The sequence below is a fragment of the Rhipicephalus sanguineus genome, chromosome 4 (genome assembly GCF_013339695.2).
Source record: "Rhipicephalus sanguineus isolate Rsan-2018 chromosome 4, BIME_Rsan_1.4, whole genome shotgun sequence".
NCBI classification, from domain to species: domain Eukaryota; kingdom Metazoa; phylum Arthropoda; class Arachnida; order Ixodida; family Ixodidae; genus Rhipicephalus; species Rhipicephalus sanguineus.
Window position 1 is genome coordinate 102452961 of NC_051179.1, and position 19230 is coordinate 102472190.

Here is a 19230-nt window from a genome sequence, read left to right on the forward strand (position 1 = left end):
CCGCGAAGGCGATCGATGAAAGTTCGACAGTAGGAGTCTGCCAGCTGAAGTGAGCGGAAATCGGAGCGCGAATCAAGTTGTATTTGATCCACTGAGGCAATCGAGAGCTGGTGTGAGGCAGGCGGGACGTCAGAGCCACTCGAAGGAGATGCGGAGGGCGTATTGTCAAGAGGAAGCGAAAGTGGGCATCGGGACAGCGCGTCGGCATCATGATGACATTTGCCAGATTTGTACGTGATGGTAAAGTCGTATTCTTGCAAGCGCAGTATCCAGCGCCCTAGACGTCCCGACATATTCTTCATTGATGACAGCCAACAAAGTGCGTGATGGTCGGTGACGATGGTGAAGTGCCGACCGTAGAGATATGGGCGAAATTTCTGTATCGACCAGACAATAGCCAAGCACTCCTGCTCCGTGATCGTGTAGTTGCGCTCCGCTGTCGACAGGGTCCGGCTAGCATATGCCACAACTTGCTCTTTAGAGGCGGCGTCACGCTGTAGAAGCACTGCTCCAATACCCTGTGCGCTTGCGTCAGTGTGGAGTATAGTGGGCGCTCTCTCGTCAAAGTGGCGAAGCACTGGTCCGGACGTCAGGCATTCTTTAAGAGTTTTAAATGCGAACTCGCAGTCGTTGGACCATGCGAAAGAAGCACCAGCGACTAATAGCTTATTCAGAGGAGCCGCTATGCTAGCAAAGTTGCGTATAAAGCGACGAAAGTAGGACGCCAGACCAAGAAAGCTGCGCAACGTCTTCTGGTTGGAGGGTCGAGGGAACTGTAGTACAGCTGCGATTTTGTCAGGGTCTGGCTGGATGCCGTCTTTCGAAACGACGTGTCCGAGAACTTTGATACTTTTGCTGGCGAATGTGCACTTTTTTGTATTTATCTGAAGGCCAGCGTTGGAAAGACACGCGAGTACCTCGTCTAATCGTTGAAGATGTTCGGTAAAGGTAGATGAAAAAACAACGATATCATCTAAGTAACAAAGGCAGGTCCTCCATTTTAGGCCACGAAGAACGGTATCAATCATGCGCTCAAATGTGGCTGGAGCGTTGCACAGGCCAAATGGCATTACATTAAATTCATAAAGCCCGTCCGGCGTAGCAAAGGCGGTTTTTTCTTTGTCAGCCTCGTTCATGGGGATTTGCCAATAGCCCGATCGCAGGTCAAGGCTGGAAAAATATTTCGCCCCTTGGAGTGTGTCTAAAGCGTCATCAATTCGAGGCATAGGATATACGTCCTTGCGCGTGATCTTATTTAGCGCTCGGTAATCAACGCAGAAACGGACGGAGCCATCTTTTTTCTTGACTAAAACGACCGGAGAAGCCCAGGAACTGGAAGAGGGTCGTATTATATTTCGTGATAGCATGTCGTCAACTTGTTGTTCGATTACTTTCCTTTCCGACTGCGAAACACGATATGGCCGACGGCGTATAATTCCCGAACCGTCGGTTTCAATGCGGTGTACAGCCACGGAAGTATGGCTCAGTGTTGTGGTACAGCTGTCGAAGCAGGCTTTGTGCTTATCTAAAAGCGCCAGTAGCGCTTCGGACTGTGCAGATGTCAGGTCGGAACCGATCACTGCTCGCAAAGAGGAAGAACTCGAACCTGAAGCTGGCACTGGTGATGAAGACGGGCAAAGTGCTGCGACGGAGGTCAGTGGAGAGGCGTCTATCGTCGCTACGGTCATCCCCTTGGGCAACAGCATGGATTCTGCAGTTGTGTTGCAGACAGGCAAAAGGGCGCGGCCACAGGACAACCGGAGAAGACATGAGGCGACGAGAATTCCACGCGAAGTGCAGCGAGCAGAAGGGGCAACTAGTGCGTCACCATCGGCTACTTGGCTAGATGTGACAGCTACCACGACTTCGTGACCAGGGCGCAGGACGCAGTCTTCAGCGACAGCCAAGTTGAAAATCGAGGGCGACGGGGCCGATATAGATGCATCCGTTGTATCCGTGATGTGAACGACGCTCTCTTTACACGATATAACGGCGGAGGCAGAATGTAGGAAGTCCCAGCCGAGGATAAGTTCATGAACGCACGTGGGCAACACAATCATCTCGATGTGGTGACGTATGCCGTCAATGAAGACACGAGCCGTACACTGTCCGTCGGGTTGAATCTGTACGTTATTTGCGCCGCGCAACACAGGTCCTACGTAAGGTGTTCTTACTTTACGGAGCCGCGAGCACAAGTCACGACGCAAAACAGAAGTGGCGGCACCGGTATCAACAAGAGCTTGCACAGGAACACCTTCAATAGTCACTGACAACATATTGGCCGGGCGGACAGGAGGTAATTTTGGTAGTCGACAGGATGCAGTTTTCCCTCCAAAAACTGCGATCCTTAGTTTTCCGAATGCTGGTCAACAAGGCGGGAGATGGGGCGAAGCGGTGATGCAGAGCGGCGGTAGGGCGAAGGAGAGCGTCGTCTAGAGGAACGGGAGTCCTGACGTTGACGCGCGGACGCTGGAGGAGACGGAGACCGGTGCGTCGTGTACGTATAGGAATCTGGGCAATAAGGATCGGGTCTTCGGATCCGGTCTCTCTCGAAGTCAGCATAACCTCGTCGTTCATCCTGCTGGCGGCGACGGCAGTAACGGGAGATGTGGCCACGTATACCGCAGTAAAAACAGACGGGACGGGATGAACGCCACTCAGGATATGAAGGTGCAGGTGGTGCTCTGCCGCCCACAGAAGCCAAATGGCCACAGGCAAGGTCAGTAGGCCCAGATGTAACGGCAGCAGGCGGTATTGCAGCAATATCGGCGTATGTGGGCATCACACGTGCTGTTGGAGCAACCGATGCTGTCGGTGTCGTCATGGCTGCCATATCAGCGTACAGGGGTATCGGGCGTGCTGGTGGAGCGACAGGTGCTGTCGGTGACGTCATGGCTGCCAACTCTTGCTTGACAAGGTTGCGCAGGTCGAAAGGTGCCGATTGAGTGGAGGCAGCAGTGAATTGCCTCTGTTCCTGTTCTTGAAGTTCTTCGCGAATGATGGTGCGGATCAGGGCTCGTAAATCTGAGTGAGGCGGAACGTGCGGATCGCTGCCTTGCTGAAGACGCAGAGACTGCAGCTCGTCTAGGCGCTGGCATGTCGAAGTAATGTCTTCTACTGTTGTAGGGTTCTGAACAGCCAAGGCGTTGAACGCGATCGTGCCTATTCCTTTGAGGATGTGGCGCACGCGCTCGGCTTCCGTCATTTCACTGTTCGCACGACGGCAGAGGGCCAAGACATCCTCGATGTACGAGATGTATGACTCGTGTGCGAGTTGAACACGCGCAGCCAGCTTTTGTTTCGCGATCTCGGATCGGCCCGATGAGCATGCGAAGATTTGCCGCAGCTTGACGGTAAAAGCGGACCAATCGGCGAAGTCAGTTTCATGATTAAAATACCACGTTTTCGCCACACCGGTGAGGTAGAATGGGACATAAGTCAATTTCTCTGCTTCGGTCCACCGATTGACTGCACTCACGCGGTGGTAAATGTCGAGCCAGTCGTCGACGTCGTCACCGCGGAGACCCGCAAACACGGGTGGTTCGCGTTGAGGGCTTGTTACAGTTGACGAAGAGCGCGCAGCCGGTGACATCGGCGTTGTAGCGTTAGGGCTCGCGGTGTGGTCCGATGGCTGCATAGCTGTAGGGGTGGCCGGGCGCAAGCGGCGACCGGATCGTAGCTCCAGGTAGGACGGGAACGCAGGAGGACGTCGGGATCTTGACGAACCTCCACCACTGTGAAAGACGCAGGACGACCGGACCAGAGAACGCCAGCAGAACCGTTTATTCCAGTGTCTGCCTCGGCACAGAACCACGAGGAAGAAGAAGAACAGGGATGATGATGGCTATGTACAAATGAGAACGATGAAGTGCATTAAATGCGCTTACAGCCGTTTGGATTAATTTTGACCTTGAGCGCTCTTTAACGCGCACATTAATCTAAGTACACGGGTGTTTTTGTATAAATTTCGCCACAAGTTAAAATTGCGCAAGGCAACTCAGTTTTGCGATTTCCGTGTCATTTCATTTTCTGTTATTTTTAGGGGACAATTCAAGTACCGAAGTGTCAGACGTGACTTAACATAAATATTTCTCTCTAGTGAGACCAGAACCGTACACAACTAAAACTCGTCGCGTAACGTATAAACAACACCTAACCACAACGCTCAAGTACATGCGAGCCTTTTTAAAGACGATAGTCTTTCTTGGGGAACTTAAGCGCAGAAATTTTGGTCCGTCTTTCTGTTTGTCGGCACGTCACTCGATTCAGCCACCCGGCCAAAGTTGAACCACTTGCCCAAGGGCCAGCCATCTTGAACGGCTGACTACGTTCATACTTGTGTACATTGTTGATCAAAAAGCAAGCATTACGTATATCTGAGGCGCAACATCACTAAGGATTAGGTGGTGTGTTCCTTTAATAGAAAATACATAGATACGTAATTCTAGAGACCCTAGTTTCTTAAGCTGCGCTGAAAATGCGACTGCGCTGAAACTTGCCTTCCTCCGTGCCCTCTGCACAAGCTCGTTGTTGTGTTTCGGTTTCGGTTCAGTATTGCACTGTACGAATGCCATGGGGCGCCGCTCTGGCATTCCTGTTATACCCAGGCGACGTGTGAATAAAGGTGTGTGGAGAGTACTCGCTGAGTGCGGACGTTTCTTCTGCTTCGGCGCTTCGCGCCAAACCGCGTGTTCGGGCTGGCTGGCGTCCCCGTTGGTCACCGCCGGTCTTCGCCTGCTGCTGCGCCGGGACTACCAGCCCGCAACACAGCACTCATGTTTCCCGACGTATTGCCAGATGGCGTCCATATCTCACGCAGGGCCTCAGGGGCGTAGCCAGAAATTTTTTTTTTTTTTTTTGGGGGGGGGGGGGTTTCAACCATACTTTATGTTCGTGCGTGTGTTTGTATGTGTGCGTGTATATATACGCAAGCAAAATTGAAAAATTTCGTGGGGGGGTTTGAACCCCCCCAACCCCTCCCCCCCCCTTGGCTACGCCCCTGCAGCGCCTCTTCTATCGTCTTTAGATGACATTTGCAGCGAAGCACGCAGATACGCGGCCAATTTTTTTATCACCTCGCCGCTAAAAGGCTATATTCACATGAGATTTATACTTCTCATCTTTAGGACAACGCCAAGTGCACTTTGCAATGCGCCTGAACCTCAGAGCGGCACCTACACTGATATGACTCGTGAACAGAGGGTACGACGACCACACACAGCACTCTCGACAAGTGCACTTTCTGGTCTTATTACAGTACATATACAGCCGATCAAGGCCAAATGCTTCTTTACATCGTGTTAGGCATACGTACAAGCGGTTAAAGTTGCACTAACGCAACGGAACAAACCGCCTTTTGAGGATCTGCATGACGTACGCGCACATGCAAGCACAACGGGGCTAGCAGAAGACGCACGGAGCAATCCATACTAGGCGCGGTTCAGCCAGAAGCCGCTAGGCGGCGACTCCGCTCGATCTCGCGGCCAATACCACGTGTGCGCTTCGCCCGCGTACATATGCGAAAGCTTTCCATTACTGCCGCCGAAAAGCTGCCCGCGATATATCAAAGCGTGCGCTGAACACAGCGGATAGTGTTCATCCAATCACAGTGTTCCGCACACTTAACCGAACCGCAACCGCACAGCGACAATGTGATGAAACCGTGAAAGGCAGGAGAAGGGGAGGAAGAAGAGAAGATGGTGATCATATAGCCTCAATAAACTACCGAAGGCGCACTGCTTTCGTAGACTTTTACACCAGTTATATTCCATACACTCATCCTTTTATCCCCCCCCCCCTCAAGTCTATAGCTGTATGGTTCCTTTGACATTTTCGCAGTTCATGTCACACGTCGCCTGCGCGCTGGAACAATAAATCAGCCCGGCAAATAGCGCAAAAGCGTTGTAAACGGGTTTCCGGGCCACCGTGTAGGTCATTAAGCACGTCGAGAGAGGAGGCCAGAGATCCGGGGAGAAAAGAAGAGATGCTGCTGGCGTTTCCATGCTGAGCAGTGCTTCCCCGCAGAGACAACGTTTTCACTATAAATGGGGCGACAGCTGCGGGCCATTAAGCGAAGTTGTTGACGGCGTAGCCGTCGGCAAGGCTTTATATTGGAACCCGTAACCTGAGCTATGACTCCGGCTCTCTAATCGGGCACCGTCGCCCTTTCATGTGATTGCCTGTGCTCCGGCGGGCTCATATTAAATTTGTTCATGCCCCATTAGCCCGTGGTATCGGCTTGCATCGCGAGCGTCCGGAGGCCACGCTGTCTAGCGCGGCTGGACTCTCTGAAAACCCGAACCACTCGCTGCGAAATTGCGCGATTATCAAATATCTCGTGTGTCTGGTCTCCGGCTGTAGAAAAAAAAAAAAAAAAGCCCCTGAGCATACGCCGTTCTATAAAAACTTTGCAGGAAGCATGACATTCTCGTGAACTCCTTTTACTACATAATGGACAGTTCGAAGAAGTCGTGAATACATGCCACATAGCATATTTTGCTTGAAACGTACGGGCTCATTTTGGTTCGAAAAAGCTGTGCGGCCCAAGCGATACGGTGACGTCAACGCGCGACTACTTCTGGTTGACTAACGCCTCCTCTAGAAAGACGCTGCGACGTCCCTCGCTTTCCCTTCAGGTCGAGAGGTCCCTCGTAGTTTAATGCAGTCGTCGCAAGGAGCGCTTGCAGCCGACACGCCTTTTCTGGAGCGGAGAAGGAGGGGGCTGGGAACCAGCTTTTCGGCTCACGTTGCAGGACGCCACCAGCTTGACTATACCAAGAGTAATCCGAGCAACATAAATAAACGTTTAATTAATTAATTAATTAATTAATTAATTAATTAATTAATTAATTAATTAATTAATAATCAATGTTAGTACCGTGATGGCTGGTTTTGGGCTATCAGTTAGGCTGCGAGAGAGAAAGGAAGAAGGGAATTAAATTGGCTGGTGCCACTCTTCCTTGTCAGGATCTATCAGGGCAGCTATACTTGCTCTGTTAAACGCTGGCGTTGTAATGGAAATCAATAAATAATTTTCCTTTGGAGCCGCGGCTCTAGCCGACAGACAAGCTAGCGGTCTTCATATCGAACCGGCAAGGCAGGCACCGTCTTCTAGCTTTCCGCGTATTATTGTTTTTGGTCGTGTTCTCTTCGCTGCAGAGATAAACCGAACTCACTCGCTGCTTCGATCCCTTGCTCCCACTTTCCACTCATCCTTTCACCTGCTCATTCACCGATTCATCTATATGTATACGTGCCCACTTTCTTATCAAGCAATTCACGGTTCACCTTCAGTTATTTAGTTGTTTATTTCAAATCTATACTGCCAGCCTCTTATGAGAGGCCTTTAGCAGGGTTGGTTACAAAAATGAGAAACAAAATATAGATTGTGTACAAAGTCGATGCTTAAGCAAAATGAAATAGCACACAATTTAAGAAAATATGAACGACGTGTCATTTGCGAAACGTAGCATTTAGTGTTATCAATGCGAAATTATTCCAAAGTATGAGATGCGTGACAAACGGTTTCACAACATAAATTCTGTGAGACAAACATGATGGAATTAGGTGTGTAACTAAAGGCGTGTAAAAGATTGTGTGTGGAAAAGTATATAGTTTCCTGCTCATGCGTAGAAAAACTCTACGTGCTATTCCTGTCTGGGTCGACGGGCACGGCATGCCGTGAAATGCACGGCGGCCGCAATGACTCTTCCGATATCGTTCTATATCAGTCTCTGCTCTCTCCCCGTCGAGGCATGAACGAGCTCGCAGTTCGTCGAGGATCACAACTGTGTCAAAGTGTCACCGGCGGGGACAAGGCGGTTATAGCGCATGCGCGTTTTGAATAGCGCTACTCTGTGAGTGTCTTGGGCGCAGGCCAAGTTGAAACGGAAGCTCTGTGAGTGATGACCCGACGTTTCTATAAGAAGTAAGGGGGTGGGGGAGGGAGGCACTTATACGCACGCCTCCTGTCTCGTGTGTGAGTATAGGCAGAGTCCTTCAAGGCTTTGAAAATCTCTGGTGCCGGTAAAATTCTTTGCACCCTTGATGTCAGATGGTGTTCTATTCTTCTAGACCTGGGGTATCAAGCTCACATCAGCTAGCGGGCCGAAGTAAGGAAACGTAATCTCCCGCATCCAGGAGAGCAGAGAAAGTTGGAACGGAGGGGGGGGGGTAAACAAAATTATGGCTAAAGTTGCCATTTGAGAGGGCTTTCCTATATCTCGTATAGGGGCCATTTCTGAGTATCTTACGTCAGGTTTCGAACAACATGTCGATACTAATCTCCGGAATGAATGAAATCTGGAAGCGGATTCGAAAATGCAGTTCCTGTTTCACGGTTATGTTTTAACACCTGGAGACCCCATGGGGTGCCTCATGCAAGAAACGCTCGAGAACAGTCAAGTCTGTGTAGCTAATGAACATAGCTGTTACGAAAAAATCACACCATCTCCCGCTAAAGCGGACCATGAGGCGATGCGAAGCAGCGTTTCGGCATGTCGAGCCCGCGTTTCAGAGGGGAGGAGGATGGGAGAGGGGGAGGAGAGGAGGTGTGTGGAGAGGGTTTGCGCATGCGCAGTAAGGGTGGTCACGCCGCACACCACCACCACCACCACCACCACCACCACCACCACCGGATTGAACTCCGCCATAAGATGCTTCGCATCTAAAAAGAGAGGGAGAGATGAGAATATAAGACAGTCATGTGCGCTATCGAGAGCTCCGCGGGCCGCGTGTTTGAGAACCTTGTTCTAGACCCGTTGCAGTGTGTGAACCCTTTGGTGTGATAGGCGTTGCTGCTACAGCATCAGCTTCGTGGCGCACGCGTGCGTCGTGAGTAGTCGCGGTGTACACGCAGTCGCTTGGCGGGTACGCGCGTATAGTCGCACGCGCAACGTGAAACGCGTTCGTGCGTGCCGGGCTCTTTTGACGCAGCCGCATCTTCTCGACGACTACGTGCGACTCCATTGTTAGTTCGCGCTATACGCTTAGTAACAGGGAAAGTGTTACTCGCACCGCGGGGCGCGCCGTTTTGTTCTTGCGCCGTCACGGAGTCGGCAGAATACACGCCTTAAAGCGTCTATGGCCCGTACGCGGTGCGTCGCGCGTTTGCGTCATGGCGTGTAACAAACGGGCGTGAAAAAAGGTCTCGCTCGAATGTGCTGCGAGAGGGTTGCGTGGAAAAGAAGCTGCGCGGCTGTCAGGCACGTGTGTCAAGGTTGGCTGACAAGCGAGCTTCGTGGGGACATGAGAGGGGAAAAAATAAAACTTGCACTATAAGCCGCGCAAAGCTCGATACGCAGCGACGGTAATCGGTTTCATGCTTACTTATTGCTCTATCTAGGCAGAACTTGGCTTGAACTTGGCTGTAACGTTGTTGAACTTTTGCTTTAGCTCGGCTTGAACTGTTGCTTCAACTTGGCTGTAGCTTGTGGGGAATTGTAGCGGGTTGTAGGTAGTGGCGAACTGAAGTTCGAGTGAAACCACGGACAGTCAACAGACACGACACGGATGTCCAAACTCAAGAGACAGAAACTCGCGCTGAAACCAAGCGTTCGCATTTCTCACAGATCTACGGACGCGTCGTCGTTATACAGGCCTTCCATCGCTTGGGGTCTTCTCGCAGCCGCCGTTGCCTTTCCCGTTACCTATAGTATCCTCTCGTTGTACGTACTCGGGGTCTTCGGCTCACCGCCGTCGCTTCGCAGCCATTTGTTGTTGGGCTAACTGTTGCCTTCTTCATTTTTAATGGAACAGTGGTGAGTAGTGGGATTTACCCCGTTTCTGTGGCACATACCCGTTTATGATGATGATAGTTTTCTGCTTCGTCGGACAAGGAACGATTTGCTAAACAGCACAGCCGATATAATTTCTTGCATAGGTTACAACTAAAGCTCACTTATACCCTTTCTCTTTACGTTACCCTCTCTGTAAGAACCCTCGCAAGGTACTGTTAACATAATAAATTTTAAAGACGTTTATTGCACGCTGTAGCAAGGGTCGACCTGTAGCTCAACCAACGGCTCAAATCACGGACCCCGAGCACGAACGGCGGCCACGAGCAATGCACGGTACAGACAGACCCACTAGATATAGCGCCCGACAGGATTCCCCGCCACTGTAGCGTTTCTCGTCGCTACGAAATAAATAAATAAATAAAACTAACATCGGCTAAATTATAGTTATAAAGAGCTGCAGGGCTGATATTTGCCTAATTATTTGTAGTAGTTTTTAAACAAATAAAGCGTTGCCAGGCGTGCGTCACTTCCGGCAAGGGATTGGCTGCGTTCCTCTAATTATTATATGTACCACGTATAATATTTCGAACATTCGGTCGTACGACCACTGGTATTTCGAGGTAGATACTTTGCACGTATCTTGTTCTACGTCCGCAGTATCTGACATTATATAGCTCTCTTTTTCTCACGGCCCGAAATTTCACTGCAGCGGATCTTGCACGCTTGAGTAATGTGTGATATGTGCCTTGCTTCATCAGGCTTGGTGAGTGAGTGAGTGAGTGTGTGTGAGTGAGTGAGTGTGTGAGTGAGTGAGTGTGTGAGTGAGTGAGTGTGTGAGTGTGTGAGTGAGTGTGTGAGTGAGTGTGTGAGTGAGTGTGTGAGTGAGTGAGTGAGTGAGTGAGTGAGTGTGTATGTGAGTGTGTGAGTGAGTGTGTGAGTGAGTGAGTGAGTGTGTGTGTGAGTGAGTGAGTGTGTGAGTGTGTGAGTGAGTGAGTGAGTGAGTGAGTGAGTGAGTGAGTCTGTCTGTCTCTTTCTCTCTCTCCCTTTGTGCGTGCGTGCGTGTGCGTGTCTGTGTTGTAAGAGCACGTACATGATGCGTATATTATGGATTATTTCTTATCTACTTCACCTTCGATTATCGTTAGGACGCATAAGCTGTGTCCGTATGCTCTGTCGCTCACTTCTGGTTATGCCTTATAAACTTTTGCTTTATAGCCTCATGAACAGCTCGACGTCGCACACGAGTGCGGGAGTCGCTGCACACCGAAAGTGGTGTGTCCCCGAATGTGATCCGCCTTGAACATCGCGCATGAAGCCATATAACACAAAAAAGCCCGTTCCCGGGCAACAGTGTATTACCGTGCTCTGATTATAACGAGTGCGGGAGTCACTGCACACCGAAAGTGGTGTATCCCTGAAAGTGATCCGCCTTTAATATCGCGCCTGAAGGCACACAGCATACACTGTTGCCCGTTCCCAGGCAACAGTGTATTCCCGCGCTGTAATTATAACGAGCAGCAGCGTATACGCCTCAGGCAGGAAAAACCTTTGCAAGCTTGCCCCGGCTTCACAATAGAGGCCGAAATTTAATCTCTTTCGTGGGCATACTCGCTCCAGGGGCCAGTGTTTCCCAACTCGCTATCGAGGAACTCTCTAGAAAGGGCGGCGGTGCGGTTCTCTGTATACACAGTGTGCACTGTATAGAAGCCTGCAAAGCCCGGTCCGGGGTCTAAAAATACGCTGTGCGGCTCCGCGGTACAGCTTTGTTCTTTCATTTGCTATGGCCCCCTCCCTTCTTTTTTTCTTTTCTTTCTCCCTCTCTCTCTCTGTTCCTCGTGCATCCGTTGGCGTTAGCAGTCCAGTTAGCGCCCTCCGCCGCCACTGCTCGGTGCCAGGCGGGAAGCCCGCCACCGTTTTGTGCCGCGTTCGCATGTGCGCACCGGACGGAGGCAGTGTAAAAAAGCAGTTGCCTCGTCCGGACTCGTAGTAAAAATACGGAGCCCGCTGCACGCCGCTGACTCGGCGGCGTCTTCCGTCTCCGGCACTGCTCGCTGAGCGTTGATGCTATTACTGAAAGGGGAAGGCTTGTGTATTTGAAGCTGGACCTCTAGGGGGTCATCGAGGGGTGCGTCTGAGCGTATACAGAACGAGCGAGACGGGTAAAAAAAAAAAAGGTAAAGTTAACGATAGCGATGTAGAGCTGACGGTGTGATCGGATTCGTAAACCGGACATTAAACAGGAGTCTGCCTTCATTCAACAAGGCGTGTTTGTTTAGCGCGGCAGACCACAAGGATACGAGAAGGTGCACAGATGAGACGCGACGCTGGTTCTATGTCCTGTCGACGTTGCACGCACCGACACCATAACGCCGACACCGGGTGTGTCCTTTGTGCGCCTCCTGGCGTCCAGGTGGGTGTTTTCTTTTTCTGGAAAGAACTTGCCTTCACGCGATGAGTCGAATAGCTCCGCGTCGTAACGATCGTCGACATACAATGAATTTTGTGTATTGCAAATGAAATGAAAGAGAAATAGGCCGATTCCATCACGTATACAGATCGCATGTGAAGGGTCACCGTCGGTGTCATCATGACTGTCAGATGCGTGCCTCTTTCTTTGTGTGTGTGTGTGTGTGGGGGGGGGGGGGGGGGAGGGGAGTTTGTATTGATGGACGCCCCAAAAGATGTTTAGTTAGCCCCCTCTCGTATATATAACACACGCCTATGATGGTAGTAGTCACTGCCACTTTCCAGCTATACTAGTACCTTGGAAAACATTCAAGGCAACCTGTCGAGGACAATGCCATTACAGAATTTTTCAGTGAATTCCAGCTGGAAGTTTGGGTTGTGTAAGTCTCCTCCACGGTGCTTCTATTGCAGAGTATTTTTTTTACTTTCGTGGGTTTCTGTATCGTAAGCTGTAAGCGGGTTTTTTCGTGGCACAAGCGTGACGTTCATGTTATCGCTGTGTCCGTTAAAGGAGTACTGACATGAATTTTAAATTTTTTCGGCTTGTTGCTCTAAATGAAAGCACGGGTGCCGAGAACCCTAAAAAGTGTGTCGTGGTGCCTGGGGATGCATTGCATATATTTTTAATATCGCTTCTTTCAACCAGCAGTTTCGGTTTCGAGAGGGTGGCTTCATAGTGACGTGTCAAGTCGGCCCGTGACGTCACGGGCAGACTGCAACCCACGAAATATGCACCTGCTGTCCTTTGCTGTCAGTCGAACGCGGTTCATGATGAGTGAACTGTCGTCCAGTGCCTCCGACAGCGATTTAGGCTGCATGCAGAACCCAGATTTCGCAAACCAAGTGAGCTGACTTGAAACGTCATAGGGCTCTCCATGCGGTGAAGCTGCCTTGCAGATGCTGGGAGATGAAAACTTTAAAATCAAACTTAAATATTTATACGTGTTTCCCGGATGCGGTGTGGGGACAGCGTTAACACTACATGCCAAGGAAACCAAAAACGTCCGTTTTGCTGCACTTCAAAATCGTGTCAGTACTCCTTTAAAAATTACCAATACGCCTTGCGGCACCATTCTGAGTGCTATTCTGTAATCGGTTAACTGCGAAATTTGAGATGAAAGATTCACCGCGAGCACATTATAAGGCATCATGCAACAAAAATTGCCCGTCACCTCTCCTGTAAGATATCTGGTCAAGCTATCTGAAGGGCGGTTTACGACAAGAAAATTTTGGGCACTAACTTATTGATCAATCACAGTGTTTTCTTTTTTCTCTCGTCCGCCGCGGTCTTATGGTGGTTACGTGCTTGGCTGCTGACCGAATACTATAGCAAGTTCGATTCCGGCCGGGGCGGTCGCATTTCGGTGGAGGCGAAATGCTAGAAGCCCGTGTACTACGCGATGTCAGTGCACTTTAAAGAACAGCAGAGTGGTCGCAAATTTCAGGAGCCCTCCACCACGGCGTGCCTCATAACAAAAATCGTGATTTCGGCGCCTGAAACGCCACGAATTTTTATTATTTCGCTCTGATGCAGTCGCTATTTCGGTAGCGGCGACCTATAGTTTGAAAATGTCACGATTGATGAGAGTATATGAAGGCGGTATCGGTGTTCCATCTGAAAGGATCGAAAGGCACCGCTACCACACTTATGTTCAGGCACATCGCAGGACAGGAGCTTGTTCGATCCAACGGGTCACCGGAGTTACGTCCAATCAGTCGCCGTGTAGCGGCGCGATCCCTCCGGGCCCAGCGGTCGAAATTGTCTGGGACATCTTGGTATGACTTCTTGCTCATTTCTATACCCCGTCCATCGGTGTTCGATGACGAAATGACGTAGCAATATTTGTTGCAGTCGGAAGACGTTTGCACAGGGCGTTTCTGTTCCGTCAGCATTACTCTACAAAGGCAAATGGTACTATCTTTCTAGTAGTACGCTGCGAGTTCCTTAAGAAATCGGCGATTAAATTATCCGACGAATTTCAACCACTAGATGTACAACTTGCGCTTGCAACTCATATGTATACAGCCAACCGCTCCATGGAGCAGTCGACGTAGGAGGAGGAGGAGGAGGAAGGAAATGAAGGAAAGGCAGGGAGGTTAACCAGACGCGCGTCCGGTTTGCTACCCTACGCTGGGGGGAAGGGATGAAGGGATTAAAAGAAAGAAAGAAGAGGGAAGAAGGCACTGTCAGGGTACATATGCACCTGTCCATTGAATGCCTACAAGCGGTCGTTTAAGCCGGTCGATCTTAAAAACAGCAGTAATGCTCGCGTCGCTTTGCTGGCCTGCGATGCGTAGGGCCACGATCCGAGGATCTTCTCTTCGGAAAACGGTCTGTCGTCTAACTTGTTCAGCCCATCGCGCAGAACGTTTCGTTCGTTCACAAAACGTCCACAGAAACACAGTAGATGTTCTATCGTTTCGTTGCTATTGCACGAGTCACATTTTGAGGTGTCTGCCATTCCTATGCGAAAAGAGTACGCCTTCGTGAAAGCTACTCCTAACCACAGGCGGCACAGTAAAGTTGCATCACGGCGGGAGAGGTGCGATGGAACTTGGAGCTTCCTCGATGGGTCTAGTTCATGCAGGCGACGGTTCCAGACACTGGGGTCATCAACCAAGTTTGCGTCATGGTGTCAGCGAACGAGCGTAGACCCTTTGCAGCGTCTGTCCTCGACAAGGGTATTGGGGTTGTCTGGGCATCCTCGTGAGCGGACCGAGCAGCATCATCAGCGAGGTTGTTACCCACAATACCACAATGTCCCGGCAGCCATTGGAACACAACGTCATGTCCCTTCGATAAAGCTTGGTGAAGAGCTTCTCTCATTTCGTTCACTAACTGCTCGTGCACCCTTCGTCGTAATGCTGATTGCAGACTCTGAAGGGATGCCTTAGAGTCGCAAAAGACAGCCCACTTTTGAGGCTGGGCTTCCGCGATATAAAGGATAGCAGCACGTAAGGCGGCAAGCTCCGCTGCTGTTGATAACCCACGACGTAGCAATCACTAAATACATAACTCGCTTGTCTTCTTCGGCACACTTTTTGTGTACTTTTGATTTTCAGCTATGGTTTCGGGCCTTCATTTAACCAAATCCTCAATTTTTCCGCAAACCCAACAAAGAAAAGAAAAATCACGTTGATTCTCTGTGCCACGCAAATGCGAAGCAACCTATACTTACATGCCATGCTTGCTCACGTAAGGAATAACGCACAAACGACTATCTTCGCTACAACTAGCACGGAACGCTTCGCGGCCCGCGCCGCCCTTGTAATATGGCCAACAACTTCGCCTGTCACACACGATTACACTGCTTTCGCATTTACACGAAAAACTACCTGAACGTTTTTGTATAGATAACGGATAAGTGTGGGTTATTTCGTACCGAGAGGGCGCGCACAATTTCGTCTAACTAGCACACACCCACGGTTAGATTTGCTTACCATGGACTCCTTCGTATAGTACGCGCATTTAAAATTTAGAAAAGAAACGGAAAAGACAGGGGGCGAACATAACGCCAGCTTGATTCTCGAGATATCAGAATTTTCTCTCCAATTTTCTGCGTTCCTCGACCATTCTAGAAGTAGGCCACGCGAGGGCATGATTCGGTAGTAATCTCCTCATGTATTCTCTCTCTATCATTCATAGCGTGCACTGCCGCCGCCGAATCTCCCAAAGCGCGCACGCAGTGCTTGCGCCAGTGTGCTGGTCGGCCACGCTAAGAGCGCGGCTCCTGCCGGAACTGATTGAACGTTGCCGACTTCTCTGGGGCGCGTCTTGCTCTGTCGAGCAGCAGCCGGCGCGTCACCCACACGGCCTCTTGTCTTGGGCGCGCGCATTTTAATTCCTCCGTCTGGGCTCCTCGCCCACTCTGTACAAACACACACACACACGCAGCGTGGCAGCTATATACCTTTTCTGTTCTTCTCGTGGAAGTTCACCGCCCGAAAGCCACGCACCCTTTGTCTTTGAGCGCGCTCTTTGGTTTTGTTTTGTTTTGAATCGTTGTGCTTGCAGCGGCGTGAGTGTTGCTTGCGCACCACTGAACCGCGCGCTCTTGAGACCCGCTTCCGTGCGAGAGCGCGTCCTGAGCGGAGGCGTCAGACTTCGCCTCTATGCAGGCACTCGCCCATATTCTTACGCGCTCTTAATTAGCTGCTCTTTATGAATTGCAAAGGCACGCCAAAGTAGGCTGCCGCAGTGGCGCGACATCGCATAGATTTTTCGACAGATGCTCGAATGTTTGCCCGACTGTGTACGGCTGTGGCTGTTATGCTAGATCACCGTCCCCGAAATCTTTCAATGTGCATGTCTATATATACAACGCACACATATAAACGCACGCACGCATAAAGTATGACTGAACTCCCCCCCCCCCAAAAAAAAAAAAAAAAAATTCTGGCTACGCCCCTCGTCTACACATTATAGAGTATAGCCATCGGGGCATGAACGTCAGACGCGCAACATCTCCCTGGAATACATGACGCGCTTTGAATCGCTGGTTAAATATGAAACAATTACCTCTTTAAAGTTGTGCCTCTTTGCACACAAAGTTCAAAGAAAACGAAAGGCATGTTTCGAAAGGCTGACTGTGTTTTATGCTAATCAAACTTCCAAGCTCGTCCTCCATACGCGTTCGCTGTCTCGTGCATATATGTGAGCGTATAGCATAAGTTTATTCGTTTAGCAGAAAACACCTTCGCTGTTTCCTGCACTTCCAGGCGCCCGCCATAAAGTACCGATTGCATATAAAAAAAAAGCTTCATGTCTTATTGCCTAAAAGCAAACGCGTGCAGTGACGCTCAATACGAGTAGCGACACGGTGGCCATGGTTGATGGGGCCCAAAGCCTACACTGTAAAACTGGCAAACGCGAAATTGGTTTTCCGAATACCAGCAGCGGAAACAGTGTTTACGTCGCTGATGATGATGAGTGATGATGATGAGTGATGATGATGAGTTGTGGCCGTACCCTTTAGATCGGGTGGACGCATGATCGCGTCCTAGCCGGAGAAGAAAAAGAGAAAAAAAAAGGGAAAAAAGAAGAAAAGGCAGGAAAGCTAAGACTGTTTCTATGTCAGCGCCACCGTGTAGTGGTGGCGCCGCTTTGAGCACGGACAGCAAGTTGCAACTCACATTGAGCGCGACTGTATACTGTCGGCCGCGAAAGTTTGCGGGATCTGCAGCGCGTGGCAGGCTGCTTTACGGACAACTAGAGTTACTGTATACGCCAAAGGTAGCATCTACAGTAACTCTACGGACAACTGCATCGCTGCGCCAACTCCCGTCACACGGCGTTGTGTTGAGGCTATCGGCCGTGGCCTCTGCGATTAGCTCCGGCAACGCGCCGTTGCCGGAGCTAATCGCGGAGGTCACGGCTGATAGCCCCAGCAACAATCCGTGTGACGGTCGGTGGCGCAGCAATGCAGCTGTCCGTAGAGTTACTGTAAATGCTACCTTTGGCGTATACAGTAACTCTAGTTGTCCGTAAAGCAGCCGGCCACACGCTGCAGATCCCGCAAACTTTCGGTGCCGACCGTCATCCTTTCGAAACACTTCGCTTTCCTTGAACTTCCTGTTAAAAGAGGCCCATCTCCACCCTCTCCCTCCCCCAGGTCGTCATGTCGTTGTAAGAACACAAACTAGAGCACAGCGCTCGCCGCTAACGATAACGCCGTCGGTCGTCAAGACGTTAACTCTGCGCATGAACGTGCGCTGACTATCATTTTACGCGCGGAGAAAGATACACTGCGGCGCGATCGGTAACGCGCAAAGGAATAAAAAAAAATGGCGAGAGTTGCGCGAGCCTATACGCTTCTTCGCTTCACTTCTCTTCAGAGTATTCTCGATTCGATCGGCGCATTCCTTCTTCGGGGGTAGACGTTGCGCTTGTGCCTCATTTTTTTTTTTTTTTCATCACTCGGCGAGTCCTGTGACGACGATATTTATATACAGACTGCCGCCGAGCCGGTCGTGTTTCCTCGACCCTTACCGCATACGGAGAATATGAAATATGAAGCTTCTATATAGCTGTCCAGAGGTGTGTGCATGGCTTTTATATCGCTCCTTCTTGCGTAAGGTCTCTCCATTCCGATGAATGTTTCCTCGCCTCCCGTTCCTTCATATCGGACGCGAAGTGGAATGCACATAAGCCCGCAGTGTAGAGCAACGCGCCTGCATTACGGGCGCTACATTAAAAAGTAATTTCGCTTAAGTAACGCGCTTCTTCCCTGTCTCTCCCATCCTTCGCGACTCGGAAGATACGCGTGAGGCGCAAATAGAAAAAAAAATAGAACATAAACCCGTTGCAACTGAGTGAAGGCGGTTCTCTTTATTTGTGAATATATGCGCCTCCTCTCCGCGTGAGCTGTAATACGGCGCGGCTGATTCGAAAGGCACGCGCGCCTTGTGCCGCAAATAGAGCGTCCCCGCTGAGATATCCCACTGCGTGCGCCGTAACGGACTGCAACCGGAAGATGAATCTTTGGCCCGGAAAAACGAAGAGCGCCCGTCTTGTCTCGGGAAGACGTGCGCCGCCTGCGCAATATCCCGTGGATTCCATTTATATCAATCTGTACCGCACGCTCGGTGAATCGAGCCAGGAGGTATAAACGCATTCGGATGTATACAACTCGGAAGAAATTAGGGCGCGAGTTGTTTTCATTTTATTTCACTCATGCTTTCGCAAAGTGTCGTTATACTCTTCGTGTTATAATAAGGCTTGTTGTGACGTATTCAGTGCGTTTTGTTTGAACTTTCCGTGAAAGCAGTACCGAGCACACTCGTACTTTCATTTACGATTCTTTTGTTAAGCGACGCTTCTATGAGTTAGCTTTAATCTCACATCGCGGCTTTATATCTCACATATGAGAGAATAGGACGCTTTTGTGAAGTCCCGTGCATATGCGTTGAAGCGCAGTGGGTTAGACCGTCCGGCACCTATCACCGTGACCGAGAGGTCGTGGTTCGACTTCCACATCATCCAAAAACGGCTCTTTTTCTTTGTCATCTCCTCGTGTGTATTTAACCG

At 50.3% G+C, this 19230-nt stretch overlaps 2 protein-coding genes across 2 annotated transcripts in view; one reads left to right on the plus strand and one right to left on the minus strand.

Moving 5' to 3' along the window:
* LOC119390478 (uncharacterized) overlaps positions 1 to 19230 on the plus strand; it is a 233247-nt gene that overhangs the window by 124237 nt on the left and 89780 nt on the right.
* Positions 1 to 19230, minus strand: part of LOC119390488 (3 beta-hydroxysteroid dehydrogenase type 7) — a 442541-nt gene that overhangs the window by 66246 nt on the left and 357065 nt on the right. The window lies entirely within an intron of this gene.